Consider the following 23,256-nt stretch of genomic DNA (forward strand, 5'->3'; position numbering starts at 1 on the left):
CCCGCAGCACATATGCTGAAAGGTAAGAGAGGAAAGGTCTGACTCCACCCTTTGGTATAGAACTGATGCAATGCTTGCTGAACCAGTTAAAAGGAGAATAAGCGAAAGCAGAGGCAACTTTTGCAACTGCCTACACACTTCGCTTTCCCCACACTAAACGAAACAGCTCCCACGCGTACAATTTCCAACCTACGGATACACAACAAGCTTTATTGGCTGCTGATCAAATTGGGGACGGGAAAGCTCCCAGTACCACTCATTACAGAGGAAGACAGATTTGAGAAAAAAAATGCCCTGCACAACACGCTACAGCAGTTTGTAAGGAGCATGCGCAACAGTAGTCATCTCGGAACCGGAAGCATTGGTTGGTTACTTTACAGCAAGCTCTCACCTGCGGTTGCCCTGTGACAGTTCCGTGTTGGGGCGCCTGCGCAGAGCAGTCCTGCACCCGTTCTGTCCAGCCCCTCCCCCTCGCTCCTTTCCCCGGCGGCCTCGGGAACTGAATGCGGAAGCAAAGAGGGAGGGAGTCGTCGCTCTCCTTTGGCTGAGTAAGTCTGCAGCTGTTGCACGCTTATCCACACCCCTTACAGGCACAAAACACAGACACGGGATGGGTTTGACGTAGGGAAGAGTCGTGTGTGTGTGTGTTTTTAATTGAGACTTGACAGCGCCAGAGTAGTGGAAGAACCCGTGGTTATAACATAACATTAGGACATTACAAAAGGAATAAAATTTGGCGGGAGCACTGCGGTCTTTGGCAAGACTGATATTTTTCACGTATAAACTTGTTTTATGTTGCTCACTGAAGCAATTCCAAGTGGTGTAGTTTTTGCTTGACTGTCTTGCTCATCCTGTTTACTATCCTGAACAGCTGATCTCTATACATCTTTATATCTAGCGACACTTTCCAGCCAATAATATCAATCTTTGTTTCTAACGTTATATACAATGGTACCTTATCTTAATTAGGCTTATGAGCTATGCCAGATGGCGCAAACTTCAGTTTTGTGAGGTGAATGTTCTAAAAGGAGATCCCCCCACCCCCCGTGTTTGGAAAACAAATTGTATCAATCTAAAAGAACTAATTTTTTTCTTTTAAAATTAAGATGAAGATGAATCAAGAAGTACATATATATGATAGGGTTCTGTATCTCAACTTGGAAGTTGCTTGCAGAAAACTGTCAATCATCAACTTTACCTCATTCTTAGGGAGCTAATCCTGGCCCCTTAGTTTGTTTTCTGCAAGCAAGTTGCTCAGAATTGCTTCTGATTTGCTATGCGATTTAATTATTTTCAGGTATTTTTTTTCTCCATTTTTGTTTGGAGGCTTGATGTGTACAAATGGCAGATGAAATTTAATGTGGACAAGTGCAAAGTGATGCATATTGGGAAGAATAACCCAAATCACAGTTACCGGATGCTAGGGACTACCTTGGGGGATAGTACCCAAGAAAAAGATTTGGGTGTCATTGTAGACAATACAATGAAATCTTCCACCCAATGTGTGGTGGCGGTCAATAAAGCAAACAAGATGCTAGGAATTATTAAAAAAGGAAGGTTAACAAGACTAAGAGTGTTATAATGCCTCAGTGCGACCTCACTTAGAGTATTGCGTTCAATTCTGGTCTCCTTATCTCAAGAAAAATATAGCGGCATTAGAAAAGGTTCAAAGAAGAGTGACTAAGATGATAAAGGGGATGGAACTCCTCTCATATGAGGAAATACTAAAAAGGTTAGTGCTCTTCAGCATGGAAAAGAGACAGCTTAGGGGAGATATGATTGAAGTCTAGAAAATCCTGAATGGAGTAGAATTTGTAACAGAGTAGACACCGAAGAGGGAGTGGAAAATATGAAAAAGGATCTGCAAAAGTTAGAGGAATGGTCTAATGCCTGGCAACTAAAATTCAATGCAAAGAAATGCAGAGTAATGCATTTGGGGATTAATAATAGGAAGGAACCGTATATGCTGGGAGGAGAGAAGCTGATATGCACGGACGGGGAGAGGGACCTTGGGGTGATAGTGTCCGAAGATCTAAAGGCGAAAAAACAGTGTGACAAGGCAGTGGCTGCTGCCAGAAGGATTCTGGGCTGTATAAAGAGAGGCGTAGTCAGTAGAAGGAAGAAGGTGTTGATGCCCCTGTACAGGTCATTGGTGAGGCCCCACCTGGAGTATTGTGTTCAGTTTTGGAGACCGTATCTGGCGAAAGACGTAAGAAGACTTGAGGCGGTCCAGAGGAGGGCGACGAAAATGATAGGAGGCTTGCACCAGAAGACGTATGAGGAGAGACTGGAAGCCCTGAATATGTATACCCTAGAGGAAAGGAGAGACAGGGGAGATATGATTCAGACGTTCAAATACTTAAAGGGTATTAACGTAGAACAAAATCTTTTCCAGAGAAAGGAAAATGGTAAAACCAGAGGACATAATTTGAGGTTGAGGGGTGGTAGATTCAGGGGCAATGTTAGGAAATTCTACTTTACGGAGAGGGTGGTGGATGCCTGGAATGCGCTCCCGAGAGAGGTGGTGGAGAGTAAAACTGTGACTGAGTTCAAAGAAGCGTGGGATGAACACAGAAGATTTAGAATCAGAAAATAATATTAAAGATTGAACTAGGCCAGTTACTGGGCAGACTTGTACGGTCTGTGTCTGTGCATGGCCGTTTGGAGGAGGATGGGCAGGGGAGGGCTTCAATGGCTGGGAGGGTGTAGATGGGCTGGAGTAAGTCTTAAGAGATTTCGGCAGTTGGAACCCAAGCACAGTACCGGGTAAAGCTTTGGATTCTCGCCCAGAAATAGCTAAGAAGAAAAAAAATAATAATAATTTAAATTGAATCAGATTGGGCAGACTGGATGGACCATTCGGGTCTTTATCTGCCGTCATCTACTATGTTACTATGTTACTATGTTACTAGAATGGGTACAAGTGGATCAATTTTTCACTCCGTCAAAAATTACAAAGACTAGGAGACTCTCAATGAAGTTACAAGGACATACTTTTAAAACCAATAGGATAAAATATTTTTTGACTCTGAGAATAGTTAAGCTCTGGAACACATTGCCAGAGGTTGTGGTAAGAGTGGATAGTGTAGCTGGTTTTAAGAAAGGTTTAGACAATTTTCTGGAGGAAAATTCCATAGTCTGTTACTGAGGAAGACATGGGGGAGACCACTACTTACCCTGGATCGGTAGCATGGAATGTTGCTACTCTTTGGGTTTTGGCCAGGTACTAGTGACCACTGTGAGAACGGGCTACTGGACTTGAGGGATCATTGGTCTGATCCAGTAAGGCTGTTCTTATGTTCTTATTAGGACCTCTGCCTGGTAGAAGATGCTAGCTAGCCAGACTGCTTTTATAGCTGCTTGCATCTCTGATTTACGCGGGAGCTTGATCGTAGGATGTTTGGATCTATCCTGTCTTGGCCCAGCTTAATGGTGGGTTGGTTGCATGGTCCTCTCCCCATTCATGGTATGAGGTTTTGTGGGGGTTGAGGCTCGGTCTGATTGGCAGCCCAAAGACCAAGTTCGGTTCAGCTAATCTGTGAATCAGAGTTCTTAAGCTGAAGCAGACAGGCACATAGCACAGTGAGTAAGGCTACTGTATCTTATGGGGAAAAGCAGGGGGAGGGGGAAATCTCCAAAAGTGAAATTTGAAGGTTTCTGTAGCCAGAACCAAGGTCACCTACCTCTAAAATCTCTTTACCTGAAGAGGTGCTAAGAGAGGATCTGCTAAGGGGAAGATTAACTCCATTGAAATATATGACCTGCTAGCATTCAAATTTGGGAAAAGGTAAAACTTGGGCTCCAGTAGGTTATTTCATTGTCCATCTCTTTTTTAGTTCAGTACTCTGCTTTTACAGCAGTCAGTTTAGGCAATAGTGTATTGTAGCCTTTAGAGCAAAGTCTTGCAAACTTTGCAAAGCTGCAGCACACTAAATTTGTGGCCGTGGCTTGTGGACATCCAAAAGTGCATGGACGATGATTTGACGATATCACATGCATGCATGATATCATCACATCAGCGTCCATGCCTGCATGAAGACCCTCCAGATGGGGCCCTGAGCTGGCAATGGGGGGTGCTGGAAGGGCGCAAGTGAAGAGGAGAGGCGCTGGCTGACTGCCAGCAGGATTTGCCTCTTGCCGCGAGAGGCAAGTCTTGTAGGCAGTCAGTCGGTGCCTCTCCTCCTCCCCAGTGTCTCAAGTGGCACACAGTTTTCGATATACTGCTTTAGAGTCTCTGTTAGTGTTTTTTTTAATAAAAAGTGTTTCAGTCTAGATGTGAGGGAGGCAAGATGGTGGTGTGAACAGTTGTGTAGGAGGGAGCTCTACTTAGCCCACAATACCGCCAGTTATAGCAAAGGGAAACTGCCAGTTATAGGAAAGGGAAACTGCGTTCTTACCTGGCTGAATTGGCTTCCTCTCAACATATGGAGAAAACTATTGAGAAGATACAAACTACTTGGAGATTAGATTACTCAATTGGCTTTGGTGAAAGATAATGTGATTCCTTAGCGCCGTCAGCAGATGAATCCAGAGACTAGTGGGATAGCACACATCTATCAGCAGGTGGAGATAGAGAACTGATTCACAGGTGTATATCTTGGATGGAGTCCCTCTTGCCAGCCAGTATGCTCTATCTCCAGCAGGTTGGTAAATTGCTATTCCTGGATCTCTGAGGCTCCTGTTGGAAGGCTGTTGCTCTTGCTACTTCGGCTCCAGTTGAGCTTAGGGGTGTTGGCAGATTTTAGTTCAGACTTTGGGGGACTTTGGGGGCAACACCTGGGCCCTCCCAGGTCCCTTCCCCACCCTCACCGCCCGCGAAGACAGTTTCCTGGTCCGGTGGGCTTCTTTCCCATAAGAAAAAAAAACAAACCCCTGCCATTTGGCTTTGGACCAGGTTTGCCGGCACAGCATTGGGTCTTTGTGCTGGAGTAAGCCTTTCGGAACAGGAGCATGTGAGTACCCCTGTATTTCCTTACTGGGAGGGGGAAGACATGGCAGTGGAGCTTGTGAAGTGTTTGCGGTGCGGGAAGCACCGCTCTGTTTCAGGGCTGTGTTCGACCAGCTGTACGGGAGATGCTGCAGCAGCTGTTTTGAACCGGAGACGCGCTCGGGGAGAAGAAGGCAGAACCGGATTTGACCGTGGCTTTGGAGGTGCGGCCGAGCACATCAGCTGCGGGGGCAGGGGATGTGCTACCGCTGGGAGCGGCGACACTGGAAGGACTTATGGCCTTCGGTTCCCTCTCGCCAGAGTTTGCTTCTGCTGCACAAGGTGTTTTCGCAGCAGAAGCCAAGCCCGGATGGAGGGAGGGGGTTCTATGAGGGTGGCTTATCCCAGGGGTTGGCTTTTTAGCCGCAATTGGGTCTCAAAGGGCCAAGAGGCTTAGGGTGCCCGAGGCTGAGGATTTGGCCCACCCAGAGAGCCCTGTACCTCTGTTCAGTTCCAGGGGAGGGAGGGAGGAGGCCAAGGTGCAGGACATGGATGTAGAAGAGGCTGGTAGGGAAGATCCCTCAGCGCTACGCCTGTTCCATAAGGAGGAACTGGCGGCCTTCATTTCTAAACCTGTGGAATGTCTGCACATTTCCCTGCCGGATATGAGGGGGAGGGTTGGTACCCAATCCCCTTAATGGTGAGCACTAGGCGGCCGCCTAAAACTTTTCCTGTGCATGAGGCATGCAGGAGTTGATTTCTGAGCAATGGATTATGCCTGAGTCTGGCCTCAAGGTGGCATGGGCTATGCGTTCATTGTATCCGGTGGCACTTGAGGAGCAGGATAAGTTTAAGTTTCCTAAGGTGGATGCCTTAGTAGCTGCAGTTCCTAGGAAGACTACTCTGCCAATTGAGGGAGGTGCTACTCTGAATGACCCTCAGGATAGGAAGATTGTCTTCTTTAAGGTCTTCATTTGATGTGGCAGCCCTGACGGCGATCTGCAGTTCTTAAGTAGCACATGCCTGTCTTCAGTGGATCAAGTTATTTATTGATGGGGTGGTAGTGGCCGGTGGGGCTCTGCCCCCAGATTTTCCGGATGTGGAGTCCGGGCTGGCATATCTGGCGGATGCCTTGTATGATATGATTAGAGCTTCAGCTAAGCAGATGGCTCTGGCAGTAGTTTCTAGGTGGCACCTCTAGCTGCGGCATTGGGCAGCGGATTCCGCCTCCAAATTGCGCCTGGTGCATCTTCCCTTTAGGGGTAGGATGCTGTTTGAGGAGGATTTGGAAAAATTGGTGAAGGATTTGGAGACTCTAAATCTCAATGGTTGCCAGAGGATAGGTCCAGAGCTGCACCTAGGTCTCCCTCATCTAGGACGCATTTTCAGGATACTAGGAGGTATAGCCTGTGGAAATCAGCATATAGGGCCTCCTATTCGGCAACTTATAGTGCCAGGTCTAGGGTGACGCAGCGGTGATCTTCTCACCCTGCCAAATCCTCGGACTTGAGGGTGGATCCTCAGTCCTCACGCCCTCCACAATGATGGGGTTTTGGCTCCTTTCGCCAAGTGAGGAGGTGTCAGGCCTCATTGCTGACGGAATGGGCCAAGCTTCCATAAGGCTCGGAGGTCTTCCGTGTAGAGAGCGAAGGTCACGGTTGAGATTGCTTTTTTCCAGGCATAGATTCTTTCTGGGCATCCCTATGGTGAGCCTTAGGGCCGGGAGTTCTGGTTCCTTATGGTCGTAAGGGTCTGGGGCTCCCTTCCGGGGGTGTTGTGGGCCCACCAGAGGGTCCTTTGGTTCCCCAGGAATTGGGTACTCCAAATGGTGGGTCCTTGCATTCCCTTGCGGCAAGTTCCCTGGCTCCCCCACAGGCTCAGGAAGCAAGTTTGGGGAGTGGGGTAGACCCTTGGTCCTCCCAGGGCTCCATGGCGTCTGTGGAGAGGGTTTCCTCTCCAGATGGGGAGAGGGCGAGTATAGCTTCATCCAGCTAGCGGCTCTGGTGCAACGGGGTGGCTATTTTAGGATTGTCAGCAGCCCTCAGGTATGATTCCTTGGGGGAGAGGTTCACCAGTCACTCCGCCTTGGTGGCAGGGGACACCCATCTGCGTCCCACAAGTGTAGGGTCAGGGGGAAGCTCCCTTCCACTGTGGTCTTAAGGCCTGGCTATTGAACAGTCGAGGCTGCAGTGGAGGGGGTATTCCGAGCAGGTTATCTCTACTCTACTGCAGGCAAAGAAGAGGTCTACCTCTACGACTTATGCTAGGATCTGGCAGGTATTTGAAGCTTAGTGCATTCAATTAGGGTTTCTTCCTTTTCAGACTTCCCTCTCAGATTCTTTCCTTCCTGCAAGAAGGGGTTGTTAAAGGGTTGTCCTGCAATTCCATTCGAGTTCAGGTAGCGGCTATTGCCTGTTAAAGAGGGAAGGTGTCTGGTTTATCCTTAGGGTCTCACACTGATGTGGTAAAGTTCCTTAAGGGAGTTAACCGCATTCGGCCCCCTTTTTTGGAGGCCATGTCCAGATTGGAGTCTGAGAGTGGTCCTTAAGGTTTGCAAGAAGTGCCTTTCGAGCCTTTGGATACCGCCACATTCAAGGCAATTTTTCTGATGGCCCTGGCTTCAGCCATGCTGGTTTCTGAGTTGCAGGCTGTATCCTGCAGGGATCCGTTCTTATGTTTCTCAGAGGCCGGAGTTTCGATTTTTCATGTCAGTCGGGTCCTCTTTCTACCGTCCTTCAGGAAAGAGGATTGGGGGTCGAGGTTTCCTGACTTGCATTTGCTCGATGTAAGGAGAATGCTCTTGCACTATTTTCAAGTTACTAATGACTTTTGACGTTTGGATCATCTCTTTGTGCTTTTTTCGGGCCCTAGAAAGGGCTTGGTGGCTTCTAAGGCCTCGGTGGGTCTTAGAGGCTATTTCTTCTGCTTATTTGTTAGTAGGTAAGCGGGTGCCGGTGGCTCTGCATGCTCATTCGACAAGAACGATGGCTACGTCATGGGCAGAGTCCAGGGGGTTTTCCCTGGAAGAGATTTGTAGGGCAGCCACCTGGTCATCGTCCAACACGTTTTCTAGGCATTACCGCTTGGATGTGGCGGAGCATGCGGAGGTGTCCTTAGGTGCTTCGGTGCTCGCAGAGGCGGCATGTTTGCCCCGTCCAAGTTGGAGTTGCTTTTCTACATCCCACTAGTCTCTGGATTCATCTGCTGACGGTGCTAAGGAATGAAAAATGATATCCTACCTGTTAATTTTTTTTCCTTTAGACTAGGGCTGCCCAAGTCTGGTCCTCAAGATCTACTGGCAGGCCAGGTTTTAAGGATATCCACAATGAATATACATGAGAGAGATTTGCATACCAAGAAGGCAGTGCATGCAAATATCTCTCATGCATATTCATTGTGGATATCCTGAAAACCTGGCCTGCCAGTAGATCTCGAGGACCGGAGTTGGGCAGCCCTAGTCTAAAGGAAAGAAAATTAACAGGTAGGATATAACTTTTCATTCCTTAGCACCGTCAGCAGATGAATCCAGAGCCCCACCCGATAGGTATTGTTCATGAATTTTTTCTCACAGGTGCTATCTCATGGTTGTGGTCAGAATTATTTTACTTATGGGAAAGAAGTTGGCTGGGTTGCAAACTGCATTGTTTGGATGCTTGGACATTAAGTGATGCTGGCTGGCAAGAGGGACTCCATCCAAGAAATACACCTGCAAATTAGTTCTCTATCTCCACCTGCTGGTAGATGTATGCTATCCCATTAGTCTCTGGATTCATCTGCTGCATCTAAAGGAAAGAAAATTAACAGGTAGGACATAATTTTTCAATATCCATCAAAAATTGGAAAGGTTGGAAAATTATGAATGTAGTTGAATTTGAGGTTATTAAACTTTCTACAATCTCCAATGTTGTCACCTATAGAGATGCTTAAGAAGTATTTAAGGGAAAACCTACAAATACCATCTGAGACGATAACCTCCAGTTACCAAAGCCTTTTATGTGAACTCAGGAAGTCCAATGGTAAAACTAGTACAAGAACAGAAGGAGGGAACCAGTTTAAAACTTATTGACTTCCTAGAAGATTCTGAATCTGTAGTGACTAAAGCAACCTTCATTGTAACTTTTGCCTTGTAATATGATAGAAACTGGATTCTTCGATAGTATTTTTGTTTTAAAGATGTTAAGTTTCTGGGTCACTCAGTAATGTTTTTTCCTGACCTTTGTAGAACCACACAACTGAGAAGGAAGGCATTTTTAGCTTTTAATCCTCAGGTGTTGGACCTCAAAGGGACTTTTTTTTCCTGAAATTTCCATGCAAATGTATTGTTAAGATTTTGGAGAAACTTACCATATTTTTTGCTACATAAGACACACTTTTTTCACCCCAATGTGGGTGGAAATGTCTGTGCATCTAATGGAGTGAATATAACAATTTTTTACACACCCACCCCGGGTACCATTTTAAATTCTGGTGGTCCAGCAGTGTATCGGCAGCAACGAGCTTTCCGCGCTCCTGCCCCTCCCTTGCTGGACGGCTGTCTCATCGTATCTTACAACCAGCGGTGCACAAGGCAGGAGCAAGCTTTTCGTGCTCCAGCCTGGCACATGCTGCTCCCTGAATGGCTGCTGTCAGTTTTCGCGGCCCCTAGAGCGATGAAAAAGGAAGTGCTGACCTGATCCGATCTAGCGACATTTGCATTTAAACTGGCAGCCCTTCCTGATGTGCCGGCAAACAAGATGGTGACAGGCCACGTTTCCTCGGAGGAAAATGAGACTGCGGCACTGCAAAGAACTTTGGAGCCCGATGCTGAAACAGATCCTATGTTTGTCTTTCGTGCCCTCGCATAACAACCCAATTGCTGTATATATAGACAAAAGTCAGTTTTCATGGAACAACAAAGTACAGCACATTGAGCCAATGGATAACATACAGAGTGGCCACTACTATTATGGATCCATCCTAAAGTTAAGTCATACGGTATGCTACTTATATACGTTTAGTTCAGTAGTCTAGAGTACTACCTAGTTACAGATTACATACTTCCTTTCTATTGGTTTGACACATCTAACATATCTATTGATTGTATAGTCTGCATACTTATCTCGGAGCCATATTGAAGCATGATATAACCCACTGTCAAATCTGACCTCTCTATTTCCCTGACAATGCATTCTTAATACTAAGTTCAATAATTTCTGCGATTAGGCCCCTCCTTCCTGAGCTTTATTATCCTTCATTAGCAGTTCAGATAACTTTTTGGTAGGACATTTTGTTTGGGTTTGTATTCCTGAAAAAGTCCCGAAATATCCAACGCTGTCAGCAGATATTCCCAGTTACTAGAGCAAAGTTGAATCTTTTACATAGGCTTCTTGTTTCTTGCTGACAGGGAGAGATATGATTGTTCAGAAACTTGAATTCATAAGCACAGTGTCTCTCTTAAAAATATAATTTTTGGGGTCTCATAGGGGTCTTCACCTACATTTTCATGAAGGTCTTATTCCTGATTCTCCCTCAGGTTACAAAAACTTCAGACACAATGTTCCAAGTGTGGTGAACGTAAGGGTGAATATACGGAATAACAAGTTTCATGGCTCCAAATCATTCCCTTTTTAGTTGGGCTGAGAACGTTTCAGCACCCCTTCATACAGCCTTGTTAGCCAAGCCCGAGCCTACTGCATGGCATTACCTACAAGTCCTGGGGTCCATGGCAGCCACAGTAGAAGTGGTGCTCTGGGCAAGGGCACACATGCGAGTCCTCCAGGTTGCATTGCTGTCTTTATCCCAGGACAAGCAGGCAGCCTATTCTCACATATGGGTGACATCATCCACGGAGCCCAGATGCAGACTTCCTTGTAGATACGTAGACGTTTCAAGTCAGCCGCACTGCGCATGCGCGAGTGCCTTCACGCCCAGTGCAGGGCGAGTCTTCTCAGTTTTCCGCAGAGCTGAGAAGTTCGTCTTTGACACTCTGCGTTTAACTTTGTTACTTCGTGCCTTCTCTCACCGCGGTTTGTGTTTATTTTCTTCACGAATCGCTGTGTTAATTTCTTTCTTTACAATTTTTTTAAAAAAAAAAGACTTTTTTTTTCTTTTTCTCTGTTCGACTGGTGGGCCAGGCCACTAGGCTGCAGCCTGCGGGCTTCGACTTCGCTGCGGCTATCTTTCCTCCTATGTCCCGGCCAGCAATGGGCTTCAAGAAGTATAGCCAGTGCCAGCGTGTGATTTCCCTCATGGACCCACACCGTTGGTTCCTCAAGTGCATTGGGCTGGACCATCATCTGAAGTCGTGCAAGCGCTGTGCTACTCTTCAACCTTGAGCCCTTAAATGTCGTCGGATTTTAGTGGAGAAACTTTTCGAGATGGACTCTTCAGTCACACCCTCAACTTCGAGCGTGGCCTCGGTTCCACCTTCTACCGAGTGTCCTCCCGCTTCCACGACTCTGACTTCGAGCCTCATCAGACCTTTCTCTTGCTATATCTTCCCCTGAATCCTCAGGTCAGATAGCTCAGCAGAAAGTTCCGGCAGTGGTTTCCAAGACTAATAAGTCGAAGCACATTTCCACTGCTATAGCCTATAGCTGTAGCCTATAGCTGTAGCAAGTGGTCCGGTTTCAGATGCAGATCCATCTTTGCCAGCTTCCTTCCAGACCATGTTAGAGAAGCAATTTGTTCAGTTACTGACCAAAATGGGACCGAAGCTGTCTTCTCTAATCCAGCCTGGGCAATCTGCAGACTCCTGCGAGGTTGAGCCTCTCCCTTTACCTCGAGCTAAACCTTTACACTCTATGCAGGGCTTTGCGAGTGTCTGGTCTGGCATCTATGCACTCTAGGCAAGGAGCAGATTCTTTGCGAGTGCCTCGACAGGAATCCTCACACTCCATACAAGGAGCAGAATCTTTGGGAGTGCTTCGAGATTCTTCCATCAAACCTGAGTTTCGATCTACAGCTTCTAGCCCTATCCATTCACTGGTAGCATTGCCTATTTCCATCTCTAGGGTGAAGTCTCCTTGATCCTCGAGACTGCTTATACGCATCACTCTCGTCGTCGATTGAGTCCTTCATCGAGGCACACCTCCAGGCATAGCTCTTCTTCCAAAGAGTGTCCTTCTTCATCTAAGCCTCATTCCACGCCTTCCAGCTCTTCCAGACCACCAACTCCTCGATCGAGGTCTCCGCTTCCAGACCTCGAGGACTCGGCTGCTTCTATTGCCTTGTCCAAGTCTCCATATTCTTTTGATGATCATTTCCCCAGTAAGGCTTCACCTCTGACCCAGGCCGCCTCGAGGTCATCGAGTCCCTCTCGAGGCAAGGCCTTGGCGGATCAGCTGTCTTTCTCTTCATTTCTTCGCCAGATGGCTGATGACCTGGAACTTCAATTAGATGCTGGTTCTAAATATTCTTAAGGTGTATCTTGAGGTCATGCATCTTCCTCAACCTCCTGCAGAGTCACTTAAGCTTCCTCTTCATAAGCTTTTGTCTCAGACTTTCACACGCTGCCTGGAGACTCCTTATACCATTCCTGCTGTTCCAGGCAAATTGAACTCCAGGTATAGAACTCTGCATTGCAAAGGATTTGAGAATTCGCAGTTGTCTCACCAATCCCTGCTTGTGGATTCCTCCTTAAAAAGATCCCATCCTTCCAGAGTTTATGCTACCGTTCCTCCTGGAAGGGAAGGAAAAAACTATGGACAAGTTAGGATGTCGCCTTTATGAAAATGCTATGATGTCCTCCAAAGTCCTTAATTATAATTTTAATTTTGTTACTTATCTCAAGTTCCTCATTGATCTTCTTCCCAAATTTCTCAACTATTTGGATACACAAAAGCACTTCGAATTCCAAGAAGTCATTGCTACTCTGTCACAACTCAGATTACATCTTCTCCAGTCTTCTTATGATGCCTTTGAATTGTCAGCCAGAGCCACTGCTTTTTCTGTAGCAATGCGCCACCTGGCCTGGCTTCGCACCATTGACATGGACCCTAATCTTCAGGACTGCTTGTGCAAGCAATGACCTCTTTGATGAATCTATCGAGGCAGCCACAAAGAAATTGTCTGAACATGAAAAGTCTTTTGCTTCTATTGTCAGACCAAAGCCTAAGCCAGCTCCTGTAAAGCCTTCACACACTCCTCCAATTTTCCAGAGGCTTTATGCATCAAGGACAGCTCCCTACAATCGAGTGCCTCCCAAGAAACAGAAGCAACATAAACCTCAGCCTTCTGCTGCACCTAAGGCTACGCAACCTTTTTGACTGTTTAAAACAGAGCATAACCTTCATCATTCTGTCTCTGTCCTCTCTTCCCCCCCATAGAAGGTCGTCTCCATCTTTTTTTATCACCGATGGGAGACCATTACATCCGACCTCTGGGTGCTGTCAATCATCAGAGAAGGATACTCTCTTCATTTCACTCAGGTTCCACCAGAGCTTCCTCCAAGAAAGTATCCTTCCAGTCCATCCCAGACCGCCCTTCTTCAGGAAGCTCAAGCTCTGCTTCATCTCCGTGCCATCGAGCCAGTTGCTATGGAACAGGGGTTTTTACTTCCGTTACTTCCTAGTTCCAAAGAAATGGGTGATCTGCGACCCATTCTGGATCTCAGGGCTCTCAACAAATTTTTGGTCAAAGAAAAATTTTAAATGTTATCCCTGGCGTCCCTATACCCCCTTCTAGATCAGAACGATTGGTTATGTTCTCTGGATCTCAAGGAGGCATATACACGTATTCCCATTCATCCGGCCTACCATCAGGATCTCAGATTTCTGGTGGTGAATCTGCATTACCAATATAGAGTGCTACCCTTTGGCCTGGCTTCATCTCCCAGAGTGTTCACCAAGTGCCTGGTGGTGATAGCAGCAGCTCTCAGGAACCATGGTCTTCAGGTATTTCCCTACCTAGACGACTGGCTCATCAAGAATTCAAACTCTTATTTCAGAATCAGTTCAAATGCCGTAACAGATACTTAGCTTTTTAAATCTTATCAGCTAGGAGATTAACAGAGGTCCTTAGGGGTATCAGACAGCCCTCCAAACAACATAGTTTGAATGGGTAAATTCTTCATTTGCCCCGTGGTACCTCCTCCTCCTTATTTTCAATTTTTTAACTTAATTATTTAGATTTTTTAATTTTTTAAAAGTACTTAGCTTTCAGCTTCATACTATTTCCCCGAACGTTCGGGGAAATAGTATGAAGCTGAAAGCTAAGTACTTGTTCTTCCAGTGTTTTTTCCAAGACCTCATTCTCACTTTGGAGAATCAGCTCTTCAGACTGTAAACGTGCTTTGGCCTTCTACTTGGAACGCACCAAACCACACAGAATTGCTCCTCAACTTTTTGTATCCTTCGATCCAAACATGTTGGGACATCCAATCTCTAAGCGTGCCATCTGCAACAGGATGGCTGCTTGTATCTCTTTCTGCTATGCCCATGCTGAATTACAACTACAGAGTCGAGTCACAGCCCACAAAGTCAGAGTAATGGCAGCTTCAGTAGCTTTCCTCAGATATACACCTATTGAGGAAATTTGCAAAGCTGCTACCTGGTCCTCGGTTCATACTTTTCACCTCTCACTATTGTCTGGATGTTTTCTCCAGACAGGATGGCCATTTTGGCCAGAGGGTATTACAAAATTTATTCTCCTAAGTTGCCAACGCTCCCACCATCCTATTCTGGTTAGCTTGGAGATCACCCATATGTGAGAATAGGCTGCCTGCTTGTCCTGGGATAAAGCACAGTTACTTACACCGGTGTTATCCAGGGACAGCAGGCAGCTATTCTCACAACCCACCCACCTACCTTGGTTGACTTCTCTGCTAGCTAGCTGAACTGAGGAGACTCACCTACCTTGGTTGGCTTCTCTGCTAGCTAGCTGAACTGAGGAGACTCGCTCTGCGCTGGGCGGGAAGGCACTCGCGTATGCGTGGTGTGTCTGACTCAAAACTTTTACGTTTCTATAAGCAAGTCTGCTTGCGAGGCTATCCGCATCCAGGCTCTGTGGATGACGTTACCCATATGTGAGAATAGCTGCCTGCTGTCCCTGGATAACACCTATTACGGGAAGTAACTATGCTTACTGGTCACCTCAGAAGAACTCCCTGCAAACTCTACTTCCCTGGCCTAGAGAGTTGTGCAGGGACAGAAATCATACCTGTTCCCACCCATCCCCACTGGAATCAAATCCATCCCCACCCATCCCTCTAAGTAATCTTTCATCCCCACCCGTCCCCATCTACTTCAGAAGTAGTTATTTCAATTAATTATGCTACTGAATTAGAGACCCATTTACAATGAGCAAAGATAATTTTATTAATTTTGAAATATTAAATGGGAAGAATACGTACTTTGTAAATGGGTCTCTGCCAGAGCCTCTAATGTAAATATAAATGCTCCAGCTGACGAGGACCCTCAAGTTATGTCAACTGAAGTCTTCCTCTGAAGGTGCCCCAAATCCCTTTTACCAAGCTTGGCAGGCGGCAGCAGTGTCCCTAAGCCACAATTGTTGACACCTCAGTGGCTCAAGGATTCTGCCAATGACTGCTGTACTTAGTAGAAGAGAATTCTGGCCACTTTTGGAGGAGGTCTTCAACTGGCGGTGCTGGGGATCCCCACCAGTTATAGGAATTTACTTCAATACTTGAGAAATAAAAACAGAAATGCATTTCCTTTTCTGTTGAACACAATACAAAGCCATCTGCTATATACATTGCCCAAAGCTAACGTAGTTAAATCTATAAATTCTTTTTTTGTTGTTTGGAGATTTATTTTTCCATCGTTAGTTTCAGTTTCTCTATTTTCTGCTTTCCTGGCTTCTGCAAATTCTTCTTCAAGCGGTTGCTGACCATTGTTTCCTCCAACCATGGTCCAGCATTTCTCCCTCTTTCTTCCCTCCCTCCCACTGTACAACAGCCCCACTCTCTTCTGCCTCTGGATCCATCTCTCTCTTTTTCCTTTCCCAATCCTGCACAGCATTTCTTCCTCTCTCTTCCAACCCCATGTGCAACATGTCTCCCTTTCTCTCCCTGTCCACCATCTCTCTAACTCTCTTTCTGCAAATGGAGAGGGAAAAGAGAGAGAGGGTTCCAGGGTACATCTCTCTCACACTCTCTACAGCCATGTCCAACATTTCTCCCTCATCTCCTGGCCCTTGGGCAGTATCTTATGCTCCTCCCCACCAGCCCCATGCCCAATATTTCTCCTTTTGTCACCCTTCTCCAGCACCTGCCATGTTTTTCCCTCCATTCCCTCCATCACCATGTCCAACATTTTCCCCTCTTGCATCCCTTTCCATCTGTCCCACCCTTCTCTCCCCACTACAGCATCTAATATTTCTCCCTTCTTTCCACCATGTTCAGCAATTCTCCCTCTTTCTTCCTTTCCCCATGTGCACCATCTCTTTCCACACCCTGTTCCATGCATCCATGTCTAACCATTCTCCCTTTCTCTTCCCTCCCCCACCAGCAGCATCTCTTTCAATCCCTTCTCATCCCCTAGCCTGGGGGTTGGCAACCTTTTTAAAAAAAGCAAAGAGCAAATTTATTCTAAAAATTTGACCCAAGATTTTCAAAAAGCCACAATGGGTAGAGAAAGGAGTTTGAGATGATCCAGGTCTCTCTTACTCTCTTCCCTCACCAAGTTCTCTCTTTCTTCCTTCCAACCCTTTGTAGTTCTCTGCAACTCTCTTCCTTCTCTCCTGTCCCTCTCCTCATAGCCAAAGTTCTCTCCACTCTGCCGGCTCTGACCGTTTAATCACCCTCCCAACCCCATGAATCCCCCTCCCCCCGGGCCTACCATGGTACCTGGTGATCCAGCAGGGTCTTCATGGCAGGAGCGTGGCTCTCTCGTTTCTGCCTCTACACAACTACCTTCTAAAATGAATACCACGACCTTTCGTGCCTGCTCGCACTATTTACTGTAGTACCATGAGATGTCGTGGCAGCCATTTTAGAAGGCAGCTGCGAGGGGGCAGGAGCGAGAGGGCCACTCTCCTGCCACAAAGATTCCCCCCGCTGGACCACCAGGTACCTCAGTAGGCCTGGGGGGGGGAATTGTGGGGTTGGGAGGGAAATTAAAGGGTTGGGGCCTGGAGAGCCACAGTCTCATGGCAGAAGAGCCGCATGTGGCTCACAAGTTGAAGGTTGCCGACCCCTGCCCTAGCCTATGCAACATCTCTTTCCCTCCCTTCCCACCCAACCTCAACCTGTGCAATGTCTTAATGGCCTTTCCCTTCAGGCTGAAGGCAGCTCTTCCACGCTATCAGCAGCTGACACGGAAGCCTTCTCTCTAGGTTATGTGGAAGGAGCTCTTGTAAAGCAGGGTGAGGCCTCCTCCTTTCTTGGTTAACCTTGGCATGTTCAGGTTCTACACTTGAAAAAGGCCATATGCTTGACTTCATTGCAACCTATCCTCAACATAATAATATTCACCACTAATCAAAATTTATTAACTGTGCCATCATTAAAAGTCATCGGAACAAGAAGAGCTGAGATGTTTACTGTTGCAGGGCCACAATGGTGGAACTCCCTTCCCCATTACATCAGAATCGAAAGTGATATCCTAACATTTAAAAAGCTTTTAAAATCTTATTTATTTAAGGACGCCTTTGATTTATAATTTAACTAAAGGACGCCTTTAATCAATTTTTATGCAAGAAAAACTTTGAAAATTTTACCCTACCTTTCGTTCTTTCCTGGTTTTTTGTTTTTTTTCTTCTCCCCCATTGTAACTTTACCCTCCTTCCCTAACTTTCATGTGAGTCTTAATTGATTTTATTGTAATTAGGTTAAAGTTTCTATATTATATTATTATGTACATCGCCTAGAATTTCGAAATAGGCGATTCATCAAATGTGAAATAAAACTTGAAACTTGAACTAGTCATCTGTTCCCTAGTCAGAGTACTACCTTCTATCCTACTCCATTAACCTCTACATGGGTAGCATTTCCAAATACAACACAAGAAAACAAATAATAATAATAAACTTTATTTTTGTATACCGTCCAAACATAAGTTATGGGCGGTTTACATAAAAGAAACAAGATCAGTAATACATACAATAAGAACCATCACAATGCATTAAAAAATATCCTTCAGAGGCAAAATCGATTCCACTCTGTTCTGGTCTAAAGTAAATGACCATATAAACCAGACTTTAGGAAACGCTACTGAAATGTTTGATCACTGGAACACCATTATAACTCATAATGCTGACTCTATTGCACCTATGATATATTGCATCTTGGTATACTGAAACCTTAACCCTTTCAGGACCATAAGGATCGTAGGCCAATTTTTGTGGTTTTGACAACATTTTTATGGTAAAAAGGGCTTGCAGATGCCAAAACATTGATTTTTTTTGTGAAATATCATTATTTTTTTTTTAAAAACTCACACTTCTGGCTTATGGACAGTGTGGCAAGTGAATCTTCTCGTCAATCTGGCAACGACGCTAATGAATGAATGTCGGAACCAGTTTGTTTACATAAAGGCAGCATCATATGGAATCCGTACATATCAAATTTAGAACTGTAGACTATCCCAATCAAAATTTATAGGATTTTAAAGTTATGGGACAAATATGTCCCTTGGTCCTGAAAGGGTTAAAAGCTGAAAACCAGGCTTGCCGACAACTAGAAAGACAATGAAAAAAGTCAGCTGCTGAATCATAGATCTATATGGAAGATAACAATCAACACACATAAATTCCATGATGCTGTAGCAAAAAAAAAAAAAAAAAAAAAAAGGCTTACTATGCTGCAGAAATAAACAACAAAACCTTTGATTCCAAGAAACATTTCTCTATAATGCATATCTTAACAGAACCTCCAGCCCCTGGTCTATCTCTCACCACAACTCAACCTAGCGCTCAGGATCTAGCTGATTTATTCTTAGACAAAAAGAAGTATAAGAGGACATAAACTAATCCACAGATTCCAACAACTACAACCTCCTAAGCAAATCCGAGACAATCAAATTTGAGACATCCTGTCCTGATTGTACCTGGAATAAATTCACCACTCTAAAGCAAAGGTTGTTGCTTCTCACCTTAAAAAAAAAAAACACCTCTCCACACATAGTAACATATTGGATAAATTCCCAAGCAAATTACTGGCTGAGGCACCTAATACTATCGCCCTATGGCAAGCTATCTTTCTTAATGTCCTACTGTACAATGGCCACATGCTGTGCCAAATGGGACACATAACTTGACTCCAATATCTAAGACCCAAGGAGCAGACTTGTCCACACTTTCCAGCTATAGACCGATTGCAGGAATACCCCTACTAATGAAATTACTGGAAACCCTAATATGCAAGCAACTTAATGCATATATTGACAAACATCCTGCCTGCATTCAACACAATATGGATTCAGGGCACAACACAGCACTGAACTGCTACTTCTCACTTTGACAATCACTTAAACAAGCATTCAGCAAAGGACAGCAGGCAATCTTACTCCAATTCAATATCTCTGCCACATCACGACCTTCTAATGTTGACTCGGTGACATTGGAGACCCTGTATTCCAGTCCTTCATGACAAATGGAATATTTAGTGAACAAAGACAAAAGCTGCTCTAAAAGCTGGAAGTCAATCTATGGTGTTCCTCAAGGCTTCCCCTTATCCCTCATCCTATTTAACCTATTCATAAGATTGCTCGGATTTGAAAAGAGAGCAGCTAGTCACCTATGCAGATGATATTTTCCTACTTATACAATTGGACCCTGCATTCTCAAACACCCCAGAAAAAATCTCGAAAGGGATAACCAAAATAACCATTTGGGCAGCGAAAAACAAAGTCAAGTTAAATACCACCAAGTCCAAACTGCTCCGGTTCCACACATCCCATCAAACTATTCCCAATTCCCCAACTCTACAATCTGGAACCAATCTCATGGTGCACAAAACATCAAATGTTCTGGGTGTCTTTCTTGACTCTAAACTTTCCTATTCATCACAAGTATCTAACCTGTGGAAGAAAAGTTGCAGCATGAAACATCTTTGGCTGATCAGACCTCTCTTTTTTGACCATCACTTTGCTATTATGGTCCAAATGCTTATTCTATTGCAACTTGACTGTGTAATTCATATGCTGGAATAAACATTAGACAGCTACAATTACAACTGATTGAAAACACGGAAATCAGGTTGATATTCAGGCTCAAGAAATTTGAAAGATATAGGACTACTTCCGATGTCTTCCTGAATTGCATTCAAAACCTCCTGCTTCTTATATGCAATACCAACTCTTCGGAGGCATTCATATCTTTTCTGAACTCCACTTTACTTCAACAAGTATAGCCAATACTCCAATGAAATATAAAATAACTTTCAACTCCTTTTTCACTTATATTGCCATTAAAATCTGGAATAATCTGCCACCAAACACCAGGAAAGAATCCAATTACCTAAACTTTAGGAGAAATCTAAAAACTTACTTATACCACAACATATCCAAACCCCATCAGTAACAGATACTTTAGACTCACCAAACCTAAACCCAATAACTAGACTTTAATGCCTAGGATTCCCATGGACTCAGTTTACAAAAACCAATTCAAAAGTGTTTATTCTCCACAGATCACCATATCGACCAATAGCACAAACCAATGACTAACTTTGACTGTAACTATGATCTCTGCAAAAACTCTACTAAAGTACAGTAATATTGCTCGTCTTAAGACTCTGTGTGTTGCCTCCCGATTGTTCTCAACTACGATTGAAATTTATAATGTTTAACTACTACTTGTGTTTCCTTGGTTGCTTACATTGTCCCCTGATTGTGCTTAATAACTGACTGAAATGTATAATCTTGTTGCTACTATATGTATTTCTTTTGCATTGTAATTGACACAACTCACCATTGTAAATTCCCTGTGTTCTACATGGGTTCTCTTGTTCTGTAAATCACCTTGAACCTCTGTAGGTATAGTGTGATCCATAAATTAAAGACTAGAGTAAAACAAATTTTATGCTGCTTATCCTAGGAATAAGCAGTGGATTTCCAGCTCACTAATGGCTTATGGATTTTTGTTTAAGGAAATTTTTTAAACCCTGCTAAGGTAACTGATTCACCACATTCTCTGGTAATAAATTCCAGAGTTTAATTACACATTAAGTGAAGAAATATTACCTCCAATCTGTTCTAAATCCACCACCCAGTAGATTCGCTGTTTGCCCCCCTGTCCTAGCATCCATGGAAAGAGCAAACAATCAACCCACATCCACCCCCTCCACTCCACCCAGAATTCTGCAGACCTTCAATGCGTTTTCCCTGAGCTGTCCTCCTTCCAAGCCAAAGAGCCCCAGCAGCTCAAGCCCCTCCTCACAGGGAAGTTGTCCCATCCTCTCCACCTCCCCCTTTACCCATCTCTGCACCTCTCAGCCCTGCCACATCCCTTTCGAGAAACTGCACACAGCATTCGAGGTGCAGCTGCACCACAGAGCGACACAAAGGCACCACAATGATGGCAGAAAAGGGCCATAGCCCATCAAGTTTGCCCACTGTAATGACCCACCCCCCTAACTCTACCCTCTTGGAGATCCCACAAGGGTATCCCATTTACTCTTAAAATCTGGCATGCTGCTGGCCTCGATCACCTGCACTGGAAGCTCATTCCAATGATCAACCACTCTTTCGGTGAAGAAATACTTCCTGGTGTCGCCATGAAATTTCCCGCCCCTGATTTTCAGCGGATGCCCTCTTGTGGCCGAGGGTCCTTTTAAGAAAGAAAATATCATCGTCCACCTCGATACGACTGGTGATATATTTAAACGTCTCAATCATGTCTCCCCTCTCCATACGTTCTTCGAGAGAGTATAGCCGCAATTTATTCAGCCTCTCCTCATACGAGAGATCCTTGAGCCCCGAGACCATCCTTGTGGCCATTCGTTGAACTGACTTGACTCTCAGTACATCTTTATGGTAATATGGCCTCCAGTATTGGTCGCAGTATTCCAGATGAGGTCTTACCATGGTTCTGTACAATGGCATTATGACCTCGGGCTTCTGGCTGATGAAACTTCTACGGATACAACCCTTCATCTTTGTCCTCCACTCCCCCCCGGTAACTTCCAGCACTCCACTCGCACTTCCAGCTGCCGCTGCACACCAAGCTAAGGGCCTCAACACATCCCCAACGATGACATCCAGATCCTCCCCCTGGGTGACGAACTCCAATGTGAAACCTTGCATCATTCAGCTACAGTTTGAGCTCCTCCCTCACACGTGCACCATCCCATACCCGCCCACACCGAATGCATCCGCTAGCCAGACATCCAGTTTCCCAGCTTTACAAGTTCCCCCTGCTACCCCCCACAATCCTTCCACAACCCAACAACCCCAAACAACCTTGTGTTATGAATAGTTTATAGATTTGTAACAGGATGTTCTGCTTTTGGTTTCTGTAGTGGTTCCCCATAGGATTCAGTATGGTATTTTGTTATCTGCTTTTGCAATAGCATTCTTGGGGCTTATTTTACAAAGCGGTGCTGCTGATTGCAAAGTGGTACACTGAATGTGAAAAAGTCTATTCAATTTCCATGGACTTCTTTGCATTCAGCAGCACCACTTTGTAAAAGGAGCCCTGAGTTTACCAGCCCTTATATTGATGATATTACTGGTTTGATTCAGTATCTTTACTTCCATCTGCTGGTTAGGAAGGGATCCTCTTCATATAATTTGAGTATAGAATCTCTCTTCATTCAAATCTAAGCATCAATATAAACATCAGTATAGTGGGTAACTGAGAAAATGTAAGGTAAGTTGTGCTAATTGACTTTTTAATGTCTTGCACTAAGCAAGTACTACTGTACATTAATGGGTTTTCTTTGTGCTTTATGTTCCCGCAGACTCCCCAGCCTTGATAAAGTTAAGCGAAACGCGTTGGCATGGGGGAACATTTACTCTAATGCTGGGACAGCACTTGTGAACCAGTAGATCACAGAATGCATATTCGTAAAAGAAGCTAAGTGGTCTAAACATTATACTATTGAAACATTATTCTATTGACAACATAAGTGATAAAATATAAAACAAAAAATATTACAAAAAGTATATAAAATGTTGAAAATACGAGAATATCAGCAGGGATTAATGACGAATGACAGACCGGATGAGTACTTCAAACTCTGAGGTCAAAATCTGAACTCCCGTTGCTACAATTCTCTTGTTGTATTGGTATGAACATTTTCTCAGTTACCCACTATATTGATGTTTATATTGATGGTTAGGAAGGGAGACAGCCTGTTTGTCTGGACTCATTTGGCAGGATTCAAAGAAAGGAAATCAACACAGGTATGAATAAATCTCACCATTTGCCCTAGTCAGCAGAAGGTTGTA

General features: G+C 44.9%; 1 protein-coding gene across 11 annotated transcripts in view; it reads left to right on the forward strand.

Moving 5' to 3' along the window:
- Positions 1-339: 339 nt before the first annotated feature.
- DTNB (dystrobrevin beta) overlaps positions 340-23,256 on the forward strand; it is a 420,990-nt gene continuing 398,073 nt past the window's right edge. For 5 of the 11 annotated variants that reach the window (XR_004538816.1, XR_004538817.1, XM_033938250.1 and 2 more), the window contains exon 1: positions 342-548. The gene's annotated coding sequence lies outside the window, so the exon portion shown is untranslated. Of the gene's footprint in view, positions 549-22,766; positions 23,212-23,256 lie in introns of all 11 variants that reach the window. The other 6 variants (XR_004538818.1, XM_033938255.1, XM_033938251.1 and 3 more) reach the window with 4 other exon arrangements.

This window comes from Geotrypetes seraphini, chromosome 3, assembly GCF_902459505.1.
Source record: "Geotrypetes seraphini chromosome 3, aGeoSer1.1, whole genome shotgun sequence".
Classification (NCBI taxonomy): domain Eukaryota; kingdom Metazoa; phylum Chordata; class Amphibia; order Gymnophiona; family Dermophiidae; genus Geotrypetes; species Geotrypetes seraphini.